Consider the following 26,184-nt stretch of genomic DNA (forward strand, 5'->3'; position numbering starts at 1 on the left):
ATGAACTCCTAGATGATCTTGGTGAAACGAGTAGGAAAATTTTTGTTTTCTGCAACGTTCCCCAACAGTGGCATCATGAGCTAGGTCTATGCGTAGTTCTTCTTGCGCGAGTAGAACACAATTTGTTGTGGGCGTAGATTTGTCAACTTTCTTGCCGTTACTAGTCCCTTCTTGCTTCAGCGGTATTGTGGGATGAAGCGACCCGGACCAACCTTACACGTACGCTTACGTGAGACCGGTTCCACCGACTAACATGCACTAGTTGCATAAGGTGGCTGGCGGGTGTCTGTCTCTCCTACTTTAGTTGGAGCGGAATCGATGAACAGGGTCCTTATGAAGGGTAAATAGAAGTTGACAAATCACGTTGTGGCTTTAACGTAGGTAAGAAAACGTTCTTGCTAGAACCCTAATTCAGCCACGTAAAACTTGCAACAACAATTAGAGGACGTCTAACTTGTTTTTGCAGCAAGTGGTTTGTGATATGATATGGCCAAAGTTGTGATGAATGATGAATGATCTATATGTGATGTATGAGATGTTCATGCTATTGTAATAGGATTCACGACTTGCATGTCGATGAGTATGACAACCGGCAGGAGCCATAGGAGTTGTCTTTATTCTTTTATATGACCTGCGTGTCATCAAGAAACACCATGTAAATTACTTTACTTTATTGCTAAACGCGTTAGCCATAGTAGTAGAAGTAATAGTTGGCGAGCAACTTCATGGAGACACGATGATGGAGATCATGATGATGGAGATCATGGTGTCAAGCCGGTGACAAGATGATCATGGAGCCCCAAGATGGAGATCAAAGGAGCTATGTGATATTGGCCATATCATGTCACGTTTATTATTTGATTGCATGTGATGTTTATCATGTTTTGCATCTTGTTTACTTAGAACGACGGTAGTAAATAAGATGATCCCTCACAATAAATTCAAGAAGTGTTCCCCCTAACTGTGCACCGTTGCGACAGTTCGCTGTTTCAAAACACCACGTGATGATCGGGTGTTTTATTCAGACATTCACATACAACGGGTGTAAGACAGATTTACACATGCAAACACTTAGGTTGACTTGACGAGCCTAGCATGTACAGACATGGCCTCGAAACACAGAAGACCGAAAGGTCGAGCATGAGTCGTATAGAAGATACGATCAACATGAAGATGTTCACCGATGTTGACTAGTCCGTCTCACGTGATGATCGGACACGGTCTAGTTTAACTCGGATCATGTAATACTTAGATGACTAGAGGGATGTCTAATCTAAGTGGGAGTTCACTAATAATTTGATTAGTTGAACTTAATTATCATGAACTTAGTCTAAAATCTTTGCAATATGTCTTGTAGATCAAATGGCCAACGTAGTCCTCAACTTCAATGCGTTCCTAGAGAAAACTAAGCTGAAAGACGATGGCAGCAACTATACGGACTGGGTCCGGAACCTGAGGATCATCCTCATAGCTGCCAAGAAAGATTATGTCCTACAAGCACCGCTTGGTGACGCACCCGTTCTCCCTGCAGAACAAGATGTTATGAACGCTTGGCAGGCACGATTCGATGACTACTCCCTCGTTCAGTGCGGCATGCTTTACAGCCTAGAGCCGGGGCTCCAAAAGCGTTTTGAGAGACATGGAGCATATGAGATGTTCGAAGAGCTGAAAATGGTTTTCCAAGCTCATGCCCGGGTCGAGAGATATGAAGTCTCCGACAAATTCTTCAGCTGTAAGATGGAGGAAAACAGTTCTGTCAGTGAGCACATACTCACTATGTCTGGGTTGCATAACCGCTTGACTCAGCTGGGAGTTAATCTCCCGGATGATGCGGTCATTGACAGAATCCTCCAGTCGCTTCCACCAAGCTACAAGAGCTTTGTGATGAACTTCAATATGCAGGGGATGGAAAAGACCATTCCTGAAGTATTTGCTATGCTGAAATCAGCGGAGGTAGAAGTCAGGAAGGAACATCAAGTGTTGATGGTCAATAAAACCACTAAATTCAAGAAAGGCAAGGGTAAAAGGAACTTCAAGAAGGACGGCAAGGAGGTTGCCGCGCCCGGCAAGCAAGCTGCCGGGAAGAAGCCAAAGAACGGACCCAAGCCCGAGACTGAGTGCTTTTATTGCAAGGGAAGCGGTCACTGGAAGCGGAACTGCCCTAAGTACTTAGCGGATAAGAAGGCCGGCAAAACCAAAGGTATATGTGATATACATGTAATTGATGTGTACCTTACTAGTGCCCGTAGTGGCTCCTGGGTATTTGATACCGGTGCAGTTGCTCACATTTGTAACTCAAAGCAGGGGCTGCGGAATAAGCGGAAACTGGCAAAGGACGAGGTGACGATGCGCGTCGGGAATGGTTCCAAGGTCAATGTGATCGCCGTCGGCACGCTACCTCTGCATCTCCCTTCGGGATTAGTTTTAAACCTTAATAATTGTTATTTAGTGCCAGCTTTGAGCATGAACATTGTATTGGGATCTTGTTTAATTCGAGATGGCTACTCTTTTAAATCTGAGAATAATGGTTGTTCCATTTTTATGAGAGATATGTTTTATGGTCATGCTCCTATGGTGAATGGTTTATTCTTTATGAATCTCGAACGTGATGCTACACATGTTCATAATGTGAGTACCAAAAGAAGTAAGGTTGATAATGATAGTCCCACATACTTGTGGCACTGCCGCCTTGGTCACATAGGTGTCAAACGCATGAAGAAGCTCCATGCTGATGGACTTTTAGAGTCTCTTGATTATGTATCATTTGACACGTGCGAACCATGCCTTATGGGTAAAATGACCAAGACTCCGTTCTCAGGAACAATGGAGCGAGCAACCGACTTATTGGAAATCATACATACTGATGTGTGCGGTCCGATGAGTGTTGAGGCTCGCGGTGGCTATCGTTATGTTCTCACTCTCACTGATGATTTAGGTAGGTATGGGTATATCTACTTAATGAAACACAAGTCTGAAACCTTTGAAAAGTTCAAGGAATTTCAGAGTGAGGTTGAAAATCAACGTGACAGGAAAATCAAGTTTCTGCGATCAGATCGTGGAGGAGAATACTTGAGTCACGAGTTTGGGGCACACTTAAGAAAATGTGGAATAGTTTCACAACTCACGCCGCCTGGAACACCTCAGCGTAATGGTGTGTCCGAACGTCGTAATCGCACTCTGTTAGATATGGTGCGATCTATGATGTCTCTTACCGATTTACCGCTTTCTTTTTGGGGCTATGCTTTAGAGACTGCCGCATTCACTTTAAATAGGGCTCCGTCGAAATCCGTTGAGACGACACCGTATGAATTGTGGTTTGGGAAGAAACCTAAGCTGTCGTTTCTAAAAGTTTGGGGATGCGATGCTTATGTCAAGAAACTTCAACCTGAAAAGCTCGAACCCAAGTCGGAAAAATGCGTCTTCATAGGATACCCAAAAGAAACTATTGGGTACACCTTCTACCTCAGATCCGAAGGCAAGATCTTTGTTGCCAAGAATGGGTCCTTTCTGGAGAAAGAGTTTCTCTCGAAAGAAGTAAGTGGGAGGAAAGTAGAGCTTGATGAAGTATTACCTCTTGAACCGGAAATGGCGCAACTCAAGAAAATGTTCCTGAGGTGCCTGCACCGACTAGAGAGGAAGTTAATGAAAATGATCAAGATACTTCTGATCAAGCCCCTACTGAAATTCGAAGGTCCACAAGGACACGTTCCGCACCAGAGTGGTACGGCAACCCTGTCTTGAAAATCATGCTGTTAGACAATGGTGAACCTCCAAACTATGAAGAAGCGATGGCGGGCCCGGATTCCGACAAATGGCTAGAAGCCATGAAATCCGAGATAGGATCCATGTATGAAAACAAAGTATGGACTTTGACTGACTTGCCCGTTGAGCGGCGAGCTATAGAAAATAAATGGATCTTTAAGAGGAAGACAGACGCAGATGGTAATGTGACCATCTATAAAGCTCGGCTTGTCGCTAAGGGTTATCGACAAGTTCAAGGGGTTGACTACGATGAGACTTTCTCACCGGTAGCGAAGCTGAAGTCCGTCCGAATCATGTTAGCAATTGCCGCATTCTATGATTACGAAATATGGAAAATGGACGTCAAAACGGCATTCCTTAATGGTTTCCTTAAGGAAGAATTGTATATGATGCAGCCGGAAGGTTTTGTCGATCCTAAGAATGCTGACAAAGTGTGCAAGCTCCAACGCTCGATTTATGGGCTGGTGCAAGCATCTCGGAGTTGGAACATTCGCTTTGATGAGATGATCAAAGCGTTTGTGTTTACACAGACTTATGGAGAAGCCTGCGTTTACAAGAAAGTGAGTGGGAGCTCTGTAGCATTTCTCATATTATATGTAGATGACATACTTTTGATGGGAAATGATATAGAACTCTTGGACAGCATCAAGGCCTACTTGAATAAAAGTTTTTCAATGAAGGACCTTGGAGAAGCTGCTTATATATTAGGCATCAAAATCTATAGAGATAGATCGAGACGCCTCATAGGTCTTTCACAAAGCACATACCTTGATAAGATATTGAAGAAGTTCAATATGGATCAATCCAAGAAGGGGTTCTTGCCTGTGTTGCAAGGTATGAAATTGAGCTCAGCTCAATGTCCGACCACGGCAGAAGATATAGAAGAGATGAGCGTCATCCCCTATGCCTCAGCCATAGGTTCTATTATGTATGCCATGCTGTGTACCAGACCTGATGTTAACCTTGCCGTAAGTTTGGTAGGAAGGTACCAAAGTAATCCTGGCAAGGAACACTGGACAGCGGTCAAGAATATCCTGAAGTACCTGAAAAGGACTAAGGAAATGTTTCTCATTTATGGAGGTGACGAAGAGCTCGTCGTAAAGGGTTACGTCGACGCTAGCTTCGACACAGATCTGGATGACTCTAAGTCACAAACCGGATACGTGTATATTTTGAATGGTGGGGCAGTAAGCTGGTGCAGTTGCAAGCAAAGCGTCGTGGCGGGATCTACATGTGAAGCGGAGTACATGGCAGCCTCGGAGGCAGCACATGAAGCAATATGGGTGAAGGAGTTCATCACCGACCTAGGAGTCATACCCAATGCGTCGGGGCCGATCAAGCTCTTCTGTGACAACACTGGAGCTATTGCACTTGCCAAGGAGCCCAGGTTTCACAAGAAGACAAGGCACATCAAGCGTCGCTTCAACTCTATTCGTGAAAATGTTCAAGATGGAGACATAGAGATTTGTAAAGTACATACGGACCTGAATATAGCAGATCCGTTGACTAAACCTCTCCCTAGAGCAAAACATGATCAACACCAGAATTCCATGGGTGTTCGATTCATCACAATGTAACTAGATTATTGACTCTAGTGCAAGTGGGAGACTGTTGGAAATATGCCCTAGAGGCAATAATAAAAGCATTATTATTATATTTCCTTGTTCATGATAATTGTCTTTATTCATGCTATAATTGTGTTATCCGGAAATCGTAATACATGTGTGAATAACAGACACCAACGTGTCCCTAGTGAGCCTCTAGTTGACTAGCTCGTTGATCAACAGATAGTCATGGTTTCCTGACTATGGACACTAGATGTCATTGATAACGAGATCACATCATTGGGAGAATGATGTGATGGACAAGACCCAATCCTAAACATAGCACAAGATCGTATAGTTCGTTTGCTAGAGTTTTCCAATGTCAAGTATTGCCTCTTGAACCGGAAAATGGCGCAACTCAAGAAAATGTTCCTGAGGTGCCAGCACCGACTAGAGAGGAAGTTAATGATAATGATCAAGATACTTCTGATCAAGCCCCTACTGAAATTCGAAGGTTCACAAGGACACGTTCCGCACCAGAGTGGTACGGCAACCCTGTCTTGGAAATCATGTTGTTAGACAACGGTGAACCTTCGAACTATGAAGAAGCGATGGCGGGCCCGGATTCCGACAAATGGCTAGAAGCCATGAAATCCGAGATAGGATCCATGTATGAAAACGAAGTATGGACTTTGACTGACTTGCCCGTTGAACGGCGAGCCATAGAAAATAAATGGATCTTTAAGAAGAAGACAGACGCGGATGGTAATGTGACCATCTATAAAGCTCGGCTTGTTGCTAAGGGTTATCGACAAGTTCAAGGGGTTGACTACGATGAGACTTTCTCACCGGTAGCGAAGCTGAAGTCCGTCCGAATCATGTTAGCAATTGCCGCATTCTATGATTACGAAATATGGCAAATGGACGTCAAAACGGCATTCCTTAATGGTTTCCTTAAGGAAGAATTGTATATGATGCAGCCGGAAGGTTTTATCGATCCTAAAAATGCTGACAAAGTGTGCAAGCTCCAACGCTCGATTTATGGGCTGGTGCAAGCATCTCGGAGTTGGAACATTCGCTTTGGTGAGATGATCAAAGCGTTTGGGTTTACACAGACTTATGGAGAAGCCTGCGTTTACAAGAAAGTGAGTGGGAGCTCTGTAGCATTTCTCATATTATATGTAGATGACATACTTTTGATGGGAAATGATATAGAACTCTTGGACAGCATCAAGGCCTACTTGAATAAAAGTTTTTCAATGAAGGACCTTGGAGAAGCTGCTTATATATTAGGCATCAAAATCTATAGAGATAGATCAAGACGCCTCATAGGTCTTTCACAAAGCACATACCTTGATAAGATATTGAAGAAGTTCAATATGGATCAATCCAAGAAAGGGTTCTTGCCTGTGTTACAAGGTGTGAAATTGAGCTCAGCTCAATGTCCGACCACGGCAGAAGATATAGAAGAGATGAGCGTCATCCCCTATGCCTCAGCCATAGGTTCTATTATGTATGCCATGCTGTGTACCAGACCTGATGTTAACCTTGCTGTCAGTTTGGTAGGAAGGTACCAAAGTAATCCCGGCAAGGAACACTGGACAGCGGTCAAGAATATCCTGAAGTACCTGAAAAGGACTAAGGAAATGTTTCTCGTTTATGGAGGTGACGAAGAGCTCGTCGTAAAGGGTTACGTCGACGCTAGCTTCGACACAGATCTGGATGACTCTAAGTCACAAACCGGATACGTGTATATTTTGAATGGTGGGGCAGTAAGCTGGTGCAGTTGCAAGCAAAGCGTCGTGGCGGGATCTACATGTGAAGCGGAGTACATGGCAGCCTCGGAGGCAGCACATGAAGCAATATGGGTGAAGGAGTTCATCACCGACTTAGGAGTCATACCCAATGCGTCGGGGCCGATCAAGCTCTTCTGTGACAACACTGGAGCTATTGCACTTGCCAAGGAGCCCAGGTTTCACAAGAAGACAAGGCACATCAAGCGTCGCTTCAACTCCATTCGTGAAAATGTTCAAGATGGAGACATAGAGATTTGTAAAGTACATACGGACCTGAATGTAGCAGATCCGTTGACTAAACCTCTCCCTAGAGCAAAACATGATCAACACCAGAATTCCATGGGTGTTCGATTCATCACAATGTAACTAGATTATTGACTCTAGTGCAAGTGGGAGACTGTTGGAAATATGCCCTAGAGGCAATAATAAAAGCATTATTATTATATTTCCTTGTTCATGATAATTGTCTTTATTCATGCTATAATTGTGTTATCCGGAAATCGTAATACATGTGTGAATAACAGACATCAACATGTCCCTAGTGAGCCTCTAGTTGACTAGCTCGTTAATCAAAAGATAGTCATGGTTTCCTGACTATGGACACTGGATGTCATTGATAACGAGATCACATCATTAGGAGAATGATGTGATGGACAAGACCCAATCCTAAACATAGCACAAGATCGTATAAGTTCGTTTGCTAGAGTTTTCCAATGTCAAGTATCTTTTCCTTAGACCATGAGATCGTGTAACTCCCGGATACCGTAGGAGTGCTTTGGGTATGCCAAACGTCACAACGTAACTGGGTGACTATAAAGGTAGACTACGGGCATCTCTGAAAGTGTCTGTTGGGTGACATGGATCAAGACTGGGATTTGTCACTCCGTATGACGGAGAGGTATCACTGGGCCCACTCGGTAATGCATCATCATAATGAGCTCAGAGTGACCAAGTGTCTGGTCACGGGATCATGCATTACGGTATGAGTAAAGTGACTTGCTGGTAACGAGATTGAACGAGGTATTGGGATACCGACGATCGAATCTCGGGCAAGTAACATATCGATAGACAAAGGGAATAGCGTACGGGGTTGATTGAATCCTCGACATCGTGGTTCATCCGATGAGATCATCGTGGAGCATGTGGGAGCCAACATGGGTATCCAGATCCCGCTGTTGGTTATTGACCGGAGAGTCGTCTCGGTCATGTCTGCTTGTCTCCCGAACCCGTAGGGTCTACACACTTAAGGTTCGGTTACGCTAGGGTTGTAGGGATATGTATATGCAGTAACCCGAATGTTGTTCGGAGTCCCGGATGAGATCCCGGACGTCACGAGGAGTTCCGGAATGGTCCGGAGGTAAAGATTTATATATGGGAAATCCTGTTTCGGGCATCGAGACAAGTTTCGGGGTTATCGGTATTGTACCGGGACCACCGGAAGGGTCCCGGGGGTCCACCGGGTGGGTCCACCTGTCCCGGGGGGCCACATGGGCTGTAGGGGGTGCGCCTTGGCCTAATGGGCCAAGGGCACCAGCCCCACATAGGCCCATGCGCCTAGGGTTTAAAGGGGAAAGAGTCCTAGGAGGGGAAGGCACCTCCTAGGTGCCTTGGGGGGGAGGGAAACCCCCCTTGGCCGCCGCACCCCCTAGGAGATTGGATCTCCTAGGGCCGGCCACCCCCCCTTGGCCCTCCTATATATAGTGGGGGAGAGGAGGGACTTCATACCTGAACGCCTTGGCCTTTGGTTGCCTCCTTCTCCCTCCCCAACACCTCCTCCACCTCCATAGTGCTTAGCGAAGCTCTGCCGGAGTACTGCAGCTCCACCAACACCACGCCGTCGTGCTGCTGCTGGTGCCATCTCCCTCAACCTCTCCTCCCTCCCTTGCTGGATCAAGAAGGAGGAGACGTGGCTGTTCCGTACGTGTGTTGAACGCGGAGGTGCCGTCCGTTCGGCGCTGGTCATCGGTGATTTGGATCACGTCGAGTACGACTACATCATCACCGTTCTTTTGAACGCTTCCGTGCGCGATCTACAAAGGTATGTAGATGCATCTAATCACTCGTTGCTAGATGAACTCCTAGATGATCTTGGTGAAACAAGTAGGAAATTTTTTGTTTTCTGCAACGTTCCCCAACAATGATAAACCTGCCATTCAAGCAATGCTTACACACGTACCTTTTTTTGCAGGGCCTTCGACTACAATCAACATGGCGCAGGGACATCTACTGCGGGAACCTCTGAGCACACAGAAGAAGCGTTCCACCAGCCAGTCAACAGTCCTGCCACAAACAATGCAGAATCAGTGTAAAAAATGGCAATTGTTCTAGCAATGCCGACAAGCACACCTTTGCACACCAGCACAAGCAACACTCAAGCAGATGAAATAGCCGCTGATACTGAAGTGAATGATGAAACTGATAATGAAGCACAAGGGGATGAAGAAGATGGGCAATCAGAAATCATGGTGCCTCAACCACCATATGTTGGGCAAAGATTTGATTCGTTTGCAGATGCCAAGGAATTCTACCAGACATATGCAATGTTCCATGAGTTTGCGGTGAACACCGAATACCATAGGGAAATTAAAAAAACTAACGAGTACAACATAGGTGAGATAAGGTGCTACAAGGCACGAAGGAACAAGAAGGGGAAAGGTGTTGCCCCTGTTGTGCCGGAATGAAAGAGAGATATCATTGTCAAGATAGAATGCCTGTCCAGTGCAAGCTAAACGCAGATGGAGCATAGTGGGTGGTCACCGACTATTTCGACGAACACAACCACAAACTCAGAAAGAAGTTTGATCTGGTAAAATTTCTGAGCGCCCACAAAGGATTCAGTCCCCTCGAGAAGAAATTCGTAAAGTTGCTACATGATTGTAACGTCGATCCGTCAAGAATGGTCTAAATACTATCCCTGATCCACAACGGAGATGGTAGACTAAGTAGCATGCCCTACATACCAGCAGACGTCACAAACCTAAAGGCAAAGTACCATAGAGAGAGCAGGTTGGCTGACATAGAAGCCACGATAGCCTACTTTGAAGAGAAAGCAAAAGCAGATGCTGATTTCTTCTATAGGATAAGATTGGATGATGAGGACCGTGTTAGAAACATGTATTGGGTAGATGGTGCTGCAAGAAGAGCCTACAAACATTTCCGTGATTGGATATCATTCGATGCAACATATCTCACTAATATGTACAAGATGCCCTACGCTCCATTCATAGAATAAATAACCACAACCAGTCATTGCAGTTTGATTGCGGACTCGTTCGGGACGAAGATACAGATGGTTACACTTGGCTGTTCAAAACCTTTCTTGGAGTGCATGGATGGACTTGCTCCGATGAACATAATAACAGACCAGGATTTTAGCATGCGTGCAGGCATAGGGGAGGTCTTTCCGTTGGCAGTGCACAGGCACTGCAGGTGGCATATTATTAAAAAGGCTGAGGAGACGCTAGGACCATTTTTCGCTGACCGTCCAGAGCTGCACAAGGCATTCGAGTTATGCGTGGACCACAGCCGAACGGTGGAGGAGTTTGAATGGAGTTGGACGGCTATGATTGAAACATACCAAGTGCAAGACAACGAGACGCTTACTGGCCTGTGGGAGAAGCGAATGTACTGGGTGCCGGCCTACTTCATGCACTGCTTCTTCCCATTTCTGCAGACTACGCAGCGCAGTGAGGGGTTCAACACTGTTTTGAAGTGGTACATGAGCCCTAACAACTCATTGCTGCAGTTTGCCAAGCAATACACAGCTTTACAACAGAAAATAATGGGATCTGAGCTACAGCAATAAGCGAACACCGCACTCAAGCAACCTAAATTGCTAACATGTTTTCCAATGGAGAGGCAGATGAGCAAGATATATACCAACAAGATTTTTAACAAGTAAGTCGATTATGCTACCCTCTTATTTGCACAAAGCATGAAGATAGTAGGTGCCATATAGAATGCAATGCAGTTGCCATCTTTTTTGACTTGCTGATCTATTGAAAATAGCCATTGAATACAGTGTAAGCATGATCTGTAGTTGCCATGTGGGTTGAACTGTAGTTGCCATGTGGGTTGAACTATAGCTGCCATGTGGGTTTGACTGTAGTTGCCATGTGGGTTGAACTGTAGTTGCCATGTGAAAATGATATGTAGTTGACATGTGGCCCAGAACTTCGTTTGCCATGTTTTATAAACTACATTTGCCATGTTAAATGAAATTCATTTGCCAATTCAAAATGTTATGCATTTTGCCATGTGAAAAATATCGTGCAATTGCCATATGGAAACAAAAAACACAAGAACATATGTAGGAAAAAGAACATGATTTCCATGCCATCATTGGTTTTAGATATACGTGTTGCTATGTTACGGCCTACCTCAACATAAGGTGCTACAAAAACATCGTATAAGAGTTTAACAAAAGCACAAAAACATGCAGATTCCAGGAAGAAATAAAGCATGCCAGCATGTACACGACTTACCAGGTGGACGAACATACGTTCAAGGTGTGTTCATTATTGGGCATGTCGGATTCAGAACCTGAAGACCTGGACAAGGGAAGGAACTACTATGTGAAGGCAACGATAAGCAAAGACGAATACTACTGCCAATGCTACAAATTCAAACGTGACGGGATTGTGTGCTGTCACATACTTAAAGTAATGGACATGCACGCGGTCATGCGATTACCCCGCCATTTCATAAGGCGGTGATGGACTTGGGATGCTGACGATGCATTGGGGTCACAAACATCAAATGCAGTGTTGGTTGTGCATGACAAGAGACCGGAGGCAACCATGGAAGCCGCGAGGCACGTTGTGTTGACGAAGAACTATGTTGAACTAATAGATGAAGCATGCAAGAGCGATGAGACAGCGAGGGTGGCAGAAAAACACAGGAAAGCCGTGAAAAGAGAGCTTGATGAGATCAAAAAGAGGAAGGCTGAAGAAGCCTTACACAGGTTCCCCCGCACCTCAAGTGTGCCTTCGTCCACGGGTCCGTCATTTGAAAACTCAGAGGTAGGGCCTGGAACAGCAAGCACGCAAACCCAGGTTAGGAACCCGCCCCATTCCATCACAAAAGGGCATCCAAAAGAGATAAGATACAAATCAGGGTTGGAAATTCAAGCAAAACACAAGAAAACAAAGAAAGGGGCGGGCAATCCTTAAAATCAATTGTGGAAGATTGTAACTTATGTGCTGGTGACATTTTTTGTAAGGTATATGGTCAGGATTTTAAAATTTTGACAATGACTGTTGGTGGACAACAGGATTTAAAAGAAATGACATGTATGCCACGCATGTGCTGCTAAATCTGCCATGCAGCTTCCATCGAATCCGCCATGTGATTTCTACTGAATCTGCAATCGCGCATATTGTTTGTTTTTAGACCACGCATTTTGTTTCTGTTTTTTGACATGTGATCTATTGAAAAATAGAAACTAGGTACATTACAAGCATGAAAAATTGTAGTTGCCATGTGAAATCACCTACAGTTGCCATGTGTAATCAAAATGCAGTTGCCATATGGAATGGTATCTAGTTGACATGTGACACAAAACTATAGTTGCCATGTTTTATGAACTGCATTTGCCATGTTAAATAAACTGCATTTGCCATGTTATATGTTATCCAGTTGCCATGTCAAATATCGTGCAGTTGCCATGTCATATATCATGCAGTTGCCCAAAATAACAAAAAATAGAACGGTTACTTTCACTAACCGCATCTGATCAACTATATTTTCCATGTTTTCAGGTATCATAGACACATTCAAACACCCAACCGGTACTACCAACCACAAACACATAAATAGTACTGAAACATAAACATAGCTGTTGTCAAACCTAAGTAGGTTCACATCCACACATATATTACAAATATGTTCAATGCCACTCACACGCCACCACTAAATTCTAGACTACGGAAGGGTTGCAGTCATAACATAGTACACAGACATAGTTTTAAAAGCACAAGTTGATACCTTACATTCATCAGCCACAGAATGTAAGGTAGGTGTGCGGTATGGAGCACCACGTGATCACTTGTACTTCTTGTTGGCTTTTTTGACAACTTCCTCTATGAACTCTCGTGCGTTGGCCCGCGTGTTGAAATCTTCAGTCATCAACCAATTCCATGTGTATATTTTGCGAAGCTCAATGACCATTACAGCTGTGATGACAGGGACCCATCGACCTCCCACTTAGCAAGGTATTCCAACGTGTGAAACCCACAGTCATGCCTATAAAAGAAAAAGAATCAGGTCAACTCGATAGAACAGAAAAAATCATAAACTTTGATGCACAGGGGACAAAAGGGTTTAGGATTGGTGTGGAGGACACATGAAAAAAGTTAGTAATTACCGGTTTCCTTGCTTCGTAGTTGCGACATACTCGATCGGAAAATGATTGATCTGGACCCTTGAGTTTTCATAGTGACGGGTCCATGTCTGTTTGAGGTTGTTGATGAAGAATTCAGCATGTGTAGTAAGGTCTTTATCAGCTTCTAAACGCATTGAATCGAGCACCTCAAATCGTTGGTTCTTTAGGTCAAGGCAAATCGCGTAGTGGTGACCACACTTGTCATGTGGGTCATGTGGTGCAAGCTCCTGGAACATGGGAAACAGTACCTGCAAGTAAAAAATAAAAGGGAAAAGAAAAAGCAATTTTCACATAAAAAACAGCAATGATGTAGTTGGAAAAATGATTACGTAAAGATATTGTCGGATGCAGTAAGAGGTACATGAATGACAAAGCAGCAAGTGACCAAAGATATGCTGACAGAGAATGTTTATTTGACATGTGTAATTAAAAGAAGTTGCCATCCATGTATGAACGAAGTTGCCCAATATTTTAATTCAAGCTGTCACATAATTTGCATTAAAAACATTCAAACTTAGTTTGCATGGCAGCTGTTGCCACATGAAACATCTGTCACAAAATAGTATGTAGCCCAAAGTGTGAAGCATAGCTACTAACAAAACATAGCATGGGAAAAAGATGTGAAAAACAAGAAGGAACACTCATGCATTTCTTCAGTGTGAGCTTGAAATCACCATGCTGGGCAAAATTCTTCCTCAGGATTTTATGGTTGAAGTCACCATCCCATATTTTGCAGGTCACAGTGTACTGCATGATTGTTTTGTCGGGAGACATATCCATATGCCTGTTGATGAAGTCAATCCCACACGCAACTACATTCTTCGACATTTTGCTAAGTGGCCTCACAGACTCGGCAAGATCACCCAGGTCGACGTACGTCGCATCACATTGTATGACTTTGGTTCTGTCGAAACATAAGTTGTATGAAAATGATATAACATGAAAGAATCATGTCTACTAATTAAAATAAAAAATAAAACGTAAACAAAGCATGGCTGGAATACCAAAGGAAAAATAATAAGAGAAAAGCAAGTGAGGGGTTATGTGGTGTTGACGTTACGCTTTCAGCTCCTTCATGTGCTTGCTGCTGGACCTCGCATTTCCAAAAGGCTTGACAATATCATACAACTGGTTGTGCTCCTTTGTGGCCTTGACTTCGGGCTCATACTCATCCACAGGAGGTGCGTGAACTACCCTATGCTGCCTCACAGATCCAGGGGTGGCACTTCTAATGGTATCTTCGGATACCGAATCAGCAGGCACGTTAGAACTTGATTGCCCCTGACCCCGTGAGGACCTCCTATTCGATGCTTCATCCTCAATCCTGCGGTATGCGGCATCAAGTAACACCGAAATCTCATCAGGGGTGACTGCAAGGATTGAAACCGTGGGTTAGGATACATGGAAACAAACAAGTTATTGTGGAAAAAAGGATGCAGAATATGAAATGTAGGTGCAAAAAATAGTGAGTTGCCATGTGGCAACAACTATAGTTGCCTTGTGTAGTGCACTGTAGTTGCCATATGGCAACAACTGCAGTTGCCATGTGGCAACAACTGCAGTTGCCATGTGACAGCAACTGCAGTTGCCATGTACATTGAACTAAAGTTGCCATGTTGCAACAACTCCAGTTGCCATGTGCTTGGCGAATGGAATTGCAACCTGGCAACAAACTGTAGGTGCCATGTTGCAGCAACTCCAGCTGCCATGTGCATCAGATCAGATTTGCCATCACAAGTGACAAAAAAAACTTGTGACAAACTTCAGACTAGAAAAAATGTAGAAACCAAAATGATAAACATGCATAAAAAATGTACCTTGAACTATCGGCTCCGCAAACTTCACATCCTTCCTGCCCTCAGCCATTGGCTGCACCATCATTGGGGCCATGCCTACCGGCAAAGCAAAGACAACTGGCATAGGATCTTGCGCCACTAGTTCATCTTGACTGCAATCAATGCCAAGGCTACAGCTCGGTGGGGTGAAGGCCATTGGGTGCCTCTCCTCCCTACCAGCCGGACCGCAAACGAGATGTTCGGCAGAATCCAGGGGTGACAGATTAACAAACATTTTTGCCTCATCTCCTGCAGTATCATTAGGCTTATTGTTTGGGCGTGCTGCCAGTGGTATCATCCACACCTTTCTTGTCAATCTTCTTGTTTGGGATGTACGAGACACCAATGTTGACTGGTAGCTTAGAAGTGCGCAGATTTAAGCTGGGGTTCTCCACGGTGGTGAGAGACGCAGTCTACTCCAGACGTTCACCTTCGTCAGTCGTGCCTGGCATGCTGCGTGCCTCGGTTGTACCTCGGACTTCCGTTTTCTCCATAACATTGCTTTTGGCAGGTGGTGGGAACAGTGTGGAAGCAGGCACATAACTAGACTCATCTCTGCTGCTCCTGGCTACATCTGGTGCATTGGGTATGTCTGCAGGTTGCTTGCGGGGGCTACGATGCCTAGGTGGAAGACCAGCTCGCACAACGGTCATCGTAGCAACCTCTGGGCCACCAGAAGCTGGAGCTGTTGTGCCATGAGTCTCACCTGTGGATGGCATCTCATTCTGAATTGTCGCCGCAGCCCCTTCTTTTGTGGACGCATAAGTGCCAGCAGCCATGCGCTTGGAATCCGTATTAGATGAGCGGGAATCTTCCTTGCCTAGGTTGATATCGGGAGCATCCACTTCAGCACTTGCTGATCGGGTGACAGGGGCCACAACAGCATCCCTCATTGCCAGCAGAGTGGGCAATATCTCAGCAGTCCTGGCAGATACTGACTCATCACACCCAGATGTACGGATGCCTGTTGTTGTAGCCTGCACATCTGCAACCGGCGGAGATGGTCGGCCACTTGCATCAGAGCTGGTGGGAACAGTGGATGGTGCAGCAGCAGTTTTCTCGACTGGCGCCTCATGAACATCTGAGTTGCCACTTGTCGACAGCTTTGAATGAATGCGTTCGAGTGGGTCTCTATGGTTCTGCTTGGTCATGCGTGTAGTAGTCTTCTTCACCCTGCAAGAAAGCGCATGAAGAGTATGAAAATTTGAACAAAAATAGTTGCCATGGTAGTCATATTTAAAAATGGAAAAATGTGTGATATGCCAGAGCTGCCATTTGAGAACAAGGTATGGATGAGCCCACAAGACAAATGTTGGGGGGTGGAAGCCACTGGAGAGCTGCTAGTTGCCATATGAGTGGGGTAAGAATTGCCATGTGACCTAGTTAGCAATTGCCATGGAGTGCAAACAGGAGTTGCCATGCAGCAAAAAAATAAATCATGAGAAAAAAAGAAGTTGCCATGTGGTACTGATGGCACTAGCCCATATGGCAAACTGAACAGCTACAATGAAAAGCAGACGGGTAGTTGCCGCATAAATGTATCAACTGAAAAAGTTGTGTATGATCTAGAATGAATCGAACAAAAAAATAGCACTATGACAAATACAAAAACAGGGAGAACCTACTTCTTGATTGTCTTCCTCAAGTCTTCCAACACGACAGGATCACCGGTGTTTGACGTCGACGTACGAGGAGACGACCTAGTGGAAGTGGTGTCACCAACAGTGGGAGCTCCCTTGTTCAATCGAGCAGAAGCACGGGTTGGCGTTGGTGCTTGTTTCTTCTTAATTGCTCGTCCACCAGCTGTCGCCTCACTACACATAGAAAAGATGGCAAAAAAGGATACCAAGTGTGAGACACAAAAATCATGCCACGCTTAGCAAAACAATGAAAAAGAGGGTCGGTCTGTTGAAACGGAGAGACAAACAAAACACTAAATAGATGTTGAACCTTCTCCTAGCAGCTACGGGACGGTCCTAGACCTCTTGCCAACAGAGCCCTGCCCAACATCCTCTGGAGCTCTGCCCCTCTTTGACAGCGACACCCCCGTGTCTCTGGCACCTGTTTGTTCAACTGCTTCCTCTGCTGGAGGGACATCTAGTGCAACCTTACCCTTCGTACCACCTCCACAAACTTCACCGTGTTCATCGTCATCGGTTGCATGTTGCACATTCTCCATGTCATCGTCATCGTCCTTGTCAAGACCAGCGTCTCCATCTAGATCATCTTGCGTGTCGGGAAGCTCCTGTGAGCTGTTGTAGTCGTACCGGCCATGGCAACCAGTTGGTTGATGTGTCCGTTCTTCAACGAATGATGTGAATTGCCTCGCAACCGCGTCACTGTCACAGCCATTAAGTGCCGTCCAACCCTCAACCAACTTCCCGAGCAAGCTGGTCATGCCGGAGGCAAACTGCCCAACTAGATGCTCAACAGGTGCCCTCGCCTGAGCACAAAAAAAAGTAGCAAAAACCAAAGATATTAGAGTCACATGCGTAAGAACAAAAAAACCAAAATAACCATAAGATATATATAAAAAATGCAAAGAGAAAACACAGTTTCAAAAAACAAAAATGAACATCCTTGATTACCTCAGTAGGATAAGATGGAGCTGAATGCACATCCATCCACTTGCCAAAGTTTTGTGGCCCACCAAACACACTGTAGTCTATAGCATTCTTGGCCATTAGCTGGAAACCAGCAAAAAACAACTAAGATGTGAGAGAGAAATAAGGTGCAGTGACTAACAATTCATGTATTGCAAAAAAGAGGAATATAAAAAAGGACTTTCGACACGGATGGCGGAGTTGCCATATGGGGTCAGACATGGTTGCCATGTGCAGACAGCCATGGCTACCAAAGGTATTTATCTCTTGTTAGCCATACATGATTGCTGTATGGGGATTTTTCACATGTTATGCAACATACGAAATTGAAGAATGCCGTGCAAGAAAGAAGGCAGAACTAACCTGCAGTTTTTCATATTTCGTATCGGTTATCCTGTCTGCGGCAAGCACAGCCTTGACAACAGCATCCATCCATGCAGAGACAACAAACTTATGTGCAGGCGGCGGGCCTCCTATCCCGGTAAAGTCAACGGTGGACAGATCAAGAGCATCGACGTACATGAGTTGGTACACACAATAAAAAAGGAACCTATGTCATTTTCAATCATGCTATAGTGAAAAAAGAAGCTTATGTAGTTTTCTTCAGTCATCAAGTTGAAGAGAATGAAGAGAAAGGATTTGCCCTCTATCTATGTTAGTTGCCATCATGCTTGTGTTGGCAGTTGCCATCTTGTTATACTGGTAGTTGCCATGCAGATTGTATAAGAGATAATGAATGTATGAAATGAAACATTTTTTGTGTTGTTGAAAAATGCTGGTATACATAATAAAAAAGGAAGCTATGTCAGTTGCAATCATGCTATGGTGAAAAGGAAGCATGATGGTTGCCATCTTGAGTCATCAAGTTGAAGACAATGAAGAAAAAGATTTGCCATCTATCTATGTTATTTGCCATCATGCTTTGTTGACAGTTGCCATCTTGTTATGTTGGTAGCTGCCACCACCTCAGCATCATGGTTGCCATACAGATTGTATAAAAAAAGATTGAATGTATGAAATGGACACCTTATTGTGTTGTTGAAAAATGCTATTGCCTTGTAGGCAGCAACTACAGTTGCCATGGATTAAACAAAAGTCACTTTCGCATGTAAAAGCATTCACATAAAAATGAAACAAAGGGTTGCCATGCACGATCTTGTATGATTGCCATGCACGATCTTGTACTGTTCACACTTATCAACAGTTGTGATGTTGATTTAGGAAAATCAATGAACCGTGACAAGAGTATTTGCAAAAGAGTGGGCAAAAAAATACCATTAGGTGCAAGCGACAACCCTTCTGGTACATCTTGTTTGAGAATGCATCATGCAGGAAGTCAACGATGAATTTACACCAATTCATTTTCTTTACGTCTTTCAACTTCGCCTGCACAACACAAAATTCAGGACAAAAAAAGTTTCCGCATCAGCATTCAAATGAAAGCATCAAAAAACTGGCAGTGACTAGCTTCCAGATGACATCAAAATCAAAAAAAATGAAGGGAAAAAAGAAGTAGATAAATAGCATTCACCAGGATGGGGAAGCACTTGTTGCTTTGGCGGAGAGACGTGGTAGGCGCAAAGATAGCTGAGATCAAGTACATGAGCAGCTTCATCTTAAATACCTCGCCATGGGTTTTCATGCCCTCCAGCGAAGTTGCCAGCACAGTCGTATTCGGCATGGTTGACACCCCAGGAAACAAACGGGGGAACAAGGCTTCCTCAATCTTATTGTTCACCTCATACGGGACTTTGATTTCTCTGCGGGGCACACCCAAAGTGCAGAATACCGAGTCCTCATCCAAAGGCAGTCTTCCCCGTCCCGCAATCACAAATTCTCTAGAGGCAGGATCATAAATCTCACCGAGCCAGTCGCATACAGGGTTCACTAGGTTCTTGTAGTGAACATCCATCAGAGCCTGCATCCCCATCTCACCGGCAGCTCCCTTCTGCTCATCAGTAAATCCATCGTTCAAAATGGTCAGGCGTTCTTGCGAAGCCCTATTGTGATGACCTTTCTTCTTCTGCATAACAGAAGAAGGATCATTTGTTGCCATGTTCAATGTCATGGAAAAATTTAGTTCTAATTGAAGATTGAAAACACAATGCGACTTTGAAAACATATGGGGGTGGAAAGTGACCTCTTCGCCATCTTTTACCCAACCAGTCGCACGATTCTGTTGCGGTGCATCCATGAAGTCATCATCATCATCTTGATGGTCGCCACGAGCCATTGTGCTGTAATAAGAACAAAACACACATTAGGTTGAAACAAAAACACAGCCGACGGATACGGAAAGAAATGCATAAAGTAAAATATTCACTGCATATCATCGATGAACAAAGTGAAAACTCCATGGTTGCCCCAAAGTTTAAACATCTGAAGAGGGCAGTAATTGCCATGTGCTGAACTTGCACAAAAAGGTAGAAAAATAGTCAAATGGAAGAGCAATTTGAAGAAACATGGCAACTGGACGTGTATGTGTTTCTCAAGGAAGCAATTGCCAGCTAGCACAATCTACTTGCCATGTTGGCTCCAATTAAAGTGGCAAATGAGGCAGATCATATGAACACCCACCCCCTAGGATTGTCCAACATGAGATGTGGCAACTAACACATTGGCTTCATAAAAAATGTAGAGAACACATATTCTATGTTCAAGTTGCCATGTTAAACACAAGGCACTCCAATAAAGGGCACACAACTTCCACTGCACAGCATGTAATAAGGCCACTCACACCCTGGCATCACATAAAAATGAGTTGCCATGTATTCACAAGCAGCAAATGTACTATGTTCAAAGTTGCCGTGTCAAACACAAGGCATTTGAAAAAAAGGCAGACAACTTCCACTACACAACATGTAATGTGGCAACTCACACCCTGGCCTCACATAAAAATGAGTTTCCATGTAATGCAGTCAAGAAACATTCAGGTATCACAAGCCAGCATGGCAAATGCAAACTGAGTCCTCGATATGGCATGGCAACAGACATAGTGTGCTCACAAAAATAAGTTGCCACATGGAAAGTGTAATCGTGGCAAAACTGACATGATTGTTTAGGAAATTAGTCGCCATCAGTGATGATAGTGTCATGGCAACAGACATAGTGTGCTCACAAATATTAGTTGCCACATGTAAAGCATATTCGTGGCAACTGACACACTTGATCACGAAATTAGTCGCCATCAGTGATGATAGTGGCATGGCAACAACATAGTGTGTTCACAAATTAGTTGCCACATGGAAAGCATATTCGTGGCAATTGACACAGTTGATCAGGAAATTAGTTGCCATCGGTGATAACAGTTCTTGAAAATGCCATGGCTGCCATTATCCTACACTTTGAAATGCAACTACCTAGATCTAGGGTTCATTTGCAACTATCATACCGTGAAATTTAACAAATAAAATACTCACTACACTGATGGCCATAGCATTTCGAGGCAAATCATAACTAACATCTGGAAAAATCACCCGCTCAATCGCAAGGCAAACAACGGATTAGGCTGCAGGACGGGGACGTGGACGTATTTGGCCCACATCGGCATGACTGCCGCGGTGGCGGCGACAAAACTACCCTAGATGGCAAGCACGCGACTCCACCACCGATGGGGACGCCGGAGCACTGGGAAACGGCCGGAATATCGATGAAACTCGATCAGAAATCGACCAAAAAGGGAGGGGGCACAAAATCGCAGGCAGGAAATGTGAGCACGGGAGGGAGCCTTACCTTCAATCTCCGGCTCTCCGGCGATGACGCTCTAATCCGGCGAGCCCCACCAACGGTCAAGAATGCGGTCGACTCTTCCACCGCCACCGCCGTCGCCTTCTCCTCTCGGTTTCTCCTTGCAATCGACTGCAACTGGTGTGAATGGGTGGGTTGCGGAGTAGTGAATGGGGAGGGGAGTAAACTAAACCGCGAGTGCAGAGCGAAGTGGCGAGACGTGGGAGGCGGTAGCCGAAGACGGGTGTGGCGTGCGGGCGTGACGGCAGTTCCACCGCACGCCCGGACTCGCAACCGCTGACTTCGGAACGAAAATGGCGTGCGGGCGAACTCTCTTACACGCCACACATTCGACTTGTCCTACTTGGCACACAAAATCAACAGCTTCGTGCCAAGATTCGTGCAAAAGGTAATCGACGACGATCGACGTGTGCGCGCGAGTTCGCTAACGCCCACACGTGTGGGCGTTAGTGTTTCCGTTCATCTAACCCATCTTTTCCCGGCGAAGCTTTTGATTTATTTCATCAACAATCATGACTGTACAATGACACACTAGAATAATAAAATTGTATCTAGATCGGTAAAATTGCATCTAGATCCGTGAATCACCCAGTGATGACTATAAGCAACCAAACGAGCCGAAGGTGCCACCGTCATCGCCTCTCCCTAGACATAGCCGGGCAAAACTTGTCTAACAGACAAATAGAAAGTCGTCGTGTTAAGACCCCATAAGACCAGCGCACCAGAACAACAACTGCCTCCCATGAAGAGAAGCATGGATAGGAAGAATCCACCATGAAGACACACTGATGTAGACGAACGAAGACCGAATCCGAGCGGATCCACCAAGACAACCACTGACCCAATCCCACGAGATCCATCGGAGACACCTCCATACGCCCTCTGACGATACTAGACACATCACTTGGTAGAGGGCTAAGAGTGAAGAACCTTATTCCATATTCAGAGAGCCGCCGCCGTTTCGTCTTTCTAAACATGACAAACCCTAGTAAAACTCAAAGAAACATATCAAAACAAAGCCCTCCCACCAGCAAGGGTCGCGGTGCAACGAGGCCCCATGGCCCTAAGGTCATATGAGACGAGGCAGATCGATGGCACCGCCGACGGTAGATGGAAACCCTAGCTGCCTGTCCTCTTGAGGCCTTGTTTGGTACGCGTGGATTGGGGGTGGGGGGGGGTGTTCGACAGCCCGTTCCTCGCGTGGCCCAGAAACTGCTCAAGACCCCGACAGCCTGTTTGATACGCGAGGATTCCACGGCCCAACCCCTCCGAGCCCCCTCCGATACCCCTCTTTCCACGCGGTTTTCAGCCCTCGAGGGGGGACCCGAGGATTCGGAGGAGATGATGCCACCGCCGCCTCCTCAATGCACCGCCGCCCGACTCCTCCTCAAGACGTCGTCGCCCGCCACCTCTACGCTGGCGTATCTCCTCCGGCATACCCCCGGGTGTAAGTCCTCGCCTTGCCTCGCCTCTTCCCCTTTCCCCTTGTCATCTAGGTTTTGTCCACCCCCAGCGAGCTCGCCATGGTTGCCGCCTCGTCCTCCCCAACGAGCTCGCCAAGCACGCTGTCTCTGAGGGCACCTAGTCCGTCAGCAAGTTCACCTCCTCCTCCTCCTCCTCCTAGGCTACCATTGGCTCTGCTTATCTCTCCAAGTAGTGACAATGGTAGTGCAATCTCTCTACAAGTAGTGTCCAGACCCATCTTAGTATTCAACAGATTTGATATTGATTGACATGCCCTTTGGCTGAATTTTATTAGAAGCCAATACGGATGTACTTGAGTAGATTTAGAACCCACAGATGTTGCAGTTCTTCAGTCTGGAGCAAACAATTTCTTCAGAGATCATTGTCTTTTCCTAAGCAGAGTTGATGTACTGATGCTTTATTCCGCTGTTCTTCGACCACTACTGTTGTTGCGTCCGCGCTCATAAACACAACCATGTAATCTTGTGGAAAGGAGTATTGTATGCATATGGTCCGAAGATATAATTGTCCAAAATCCGGTGTTTGCTGCTGCAATCCAAGTACAGTATTTGTAAATTAGTGATGGTGATGGTCTGATGTTATAATTGTTGTGTGTATGTTTTGTGACCATGGACAACTCTAGTATATTGATTGCCAGTTCAAGGTTATACATAATTCTTTGGTTAGGAAACGATGGACAAACTTGCACGTATCACACCTTGCATCAGATTTACAGTGTGAGTCAATCTCTTGTCATTCCATCTTCTCAAATGACCGGCAAAAGTGTAGCCCATCTCTATATCTGTTGTTCAGGGTTCAACAGGTGTATGTTTGATAGATCTTGTAGAGCATTATCGTTTGGAAATTTAGCCGGAAGCCATAAAGCTATGCTAAGTAACCAATTTATGCATGTCCAGCCTTAAAATCTAGTGTTAAATATTATTCAGTATAATTTGTATTGTTGTTTGGTTTAGATTAGATGTTTGGCAACTATCTTTTTGAGTTAAAGCCACCTATAATCCTCCCACAAATTTTTTTAACTGCCCCAAATTTGAGCAGGATAGGTGAGCTCTCATGATGCTCGATTTTTTGATCTGTTTAATGATGTTATATGGCATATGGCAAATAACTAGTGGAATATAGTTTATTTGCAGTGACATTCGTTTTTGATCTATTTAAGTATGGAACTTTTGATCAGCTGTTAAGCATTTGGTAAACTCTATGACATGATGTACACAACCACAAATCTTTATGGCAATTAGATTGCAGTATGGTATTTGTTTCTTGTATGAATGATTATATGTCATCGTACATGTAGATGATATGTTCTTATTTTGACTGGACATGAGGGGGAGCAAGGTGGCTGGAGATGGGAAAACGATGAGGCTTTGTTTGGTAGAAGTGGAATGGGGAGGTTTGGGGAGGGCTGGTGGTGGCTGTAGGTAGGTGACGTATCCTTTCCGCATCCTCATGGCCAGCACCGTTATATTCCTAGATAGAAACAATACATCCAGATCCAATATTCTTCTTCTAATTATTATTACATCTGAAAAAAGCATACCCCTAGATAGATAAATGGATGGATGAATTTGTGTGTCATCTTTGATTTTCTAAGTTGACTGACATGAATTCAGAATTGAAGAGGAGGCCCGGGTAGAATTAATGTCAGATGAGCCAAACTGAATGTGCTTATTTCCGAATAATGTTCAGTCAGAAAAAACTTGAACCAAAACTGAATAACCTACGGTCATAAGGAAATTCTTTGTTTGGAAACTGATTGTCTATCTAGAATGTTGCAGTTGTGGCACTACATGATCTTACTAATGCTGTCTTTTCTACTCAATGTGGCTGTATTTTCTTGGTGGTATCACGCAGATTGGTTCTTATTTATGTCGTCTATTTTTTTATCTAGCTAGCTAGCTAACTTGCTCCATTTCCATTGAACTGAATCTATGTAATAGACCTTGCTAACTTGTTCTCCCTCCATACATAAAAAAAAAACTTGTTCTCCCTCCATGGACCTTGCAGCCTCTTCCACATTCCACCACCATCAGCCTCCTTAACCCCAACCGAAGAGCTGGCCTTTTCCCCAGTAAGATGTAACTTTTGTTCAGAGTAATGATTTCAGTTCAGTCTGCATAGTTCAGCTTCATAGAGAAGATAATGATTTCTGTTTTTTAGCCTACTGCAATTGTTTAGAGTAATGTGTGGACAAAATTCAGGTTTTGTCCCACATCACATTGCATTGTTTGGAGGTTTTGTACATCAGCTTCCTTTTTGATCTTCTTATTTAAACTTGTTGCAGTACCTGTGACACATGACGCCTAACTGCTTAACTAATTTTCTGCTAATTCAGCTCACACGGCGCTGTGGTACGCGGATGTCGCTGCAGAGTAGAGAGATACCCCTAGAAGTCGCCTTCCTGTCCACCTCTTCAGAAGTGCCACCGCCTTGGACACGACGACATTAGAACCCAATTCCTATCATAGAGATATGGGGTCAGGAAAACCCAACAGTTCATTTATTCCTGCTAGTTAAACTTGGGCTGTTATAGAGATATGCAGGCCCATCTAATTACATGTTACTCTCAAACTGTTTGAGCAATATGCAGTGATGTTAGTCTGTAATGCATTGACAATGGCCGCTACTTCAGGCGTTGCTAGCTGCATTTCTCTACTGCCCTGTTGTTTTGTAGGTGACGCCCTTAGTTTTGCTACTTTGCATATTCTGGGAGCAATTACAGTGAGGTTATATGTGATTTTTGTTCACTTAATATCTACACTGCTCTTCCTTGCATAATTTGATGTCGTTTTACTTGGAAAGATTGCATTTTTATTTGTTTGCACTATCTTATCTAAATATGTCAATTCCTGTCAGGGGTTTCAAGGGGTTTTGAGGGGATTGGGTGGAAAAAGAGATTCACCCAATCCCCTGAAATTCCCCCTCCCCAAACCTCCCCATTCCACCTCTACCAAACAAAGCCTGAAGGAGAGGCGAAGGGGTAAGTCACTAGCGCACGCAAAATCGTCGCCACCCAGCCCAAAGTCTAGC

At 44.7% G+C, this 26,184-nt stretch overlaps 1 long non-coding RNA gene across 1 annotated transcript; it reads left to right on the forward strand.

Annotated features, from left to right (window-relative positions):
• The first annotated feature begins 22,903 nt into the window (after window positions 1-22,903).
• Window positions 22,904-25,906, forward strand: LOC123069743 (uncharacterized). Its single transcript, XR_006432804.1, has 2 exons — window positions 22,904-23,116; window positions 25,490-25,906. It is a non-coding gene; the product is annotated as an uncharacterized lncRNA (long non-coding RNA).
• Window positions 25,907-26,184: the final 278 nt, after the last annotated feature.

The sequence above is a fragment of the Triticum aestivum genome, chromosome 3B (assembly GCF_018294505.1).
Source record: "Triticum aestivum cultivar Chinese Spring chromosome 3B, IWGSC CS RefSeq v2.1, whole genome shotgun sequence".
Taxonomy (NCBI): Eukaryota; Viridiplantae; Streptophyta; class Magnoliopsida; order Poales; family Poaceae; genus Triticum; species Triticum aestivum.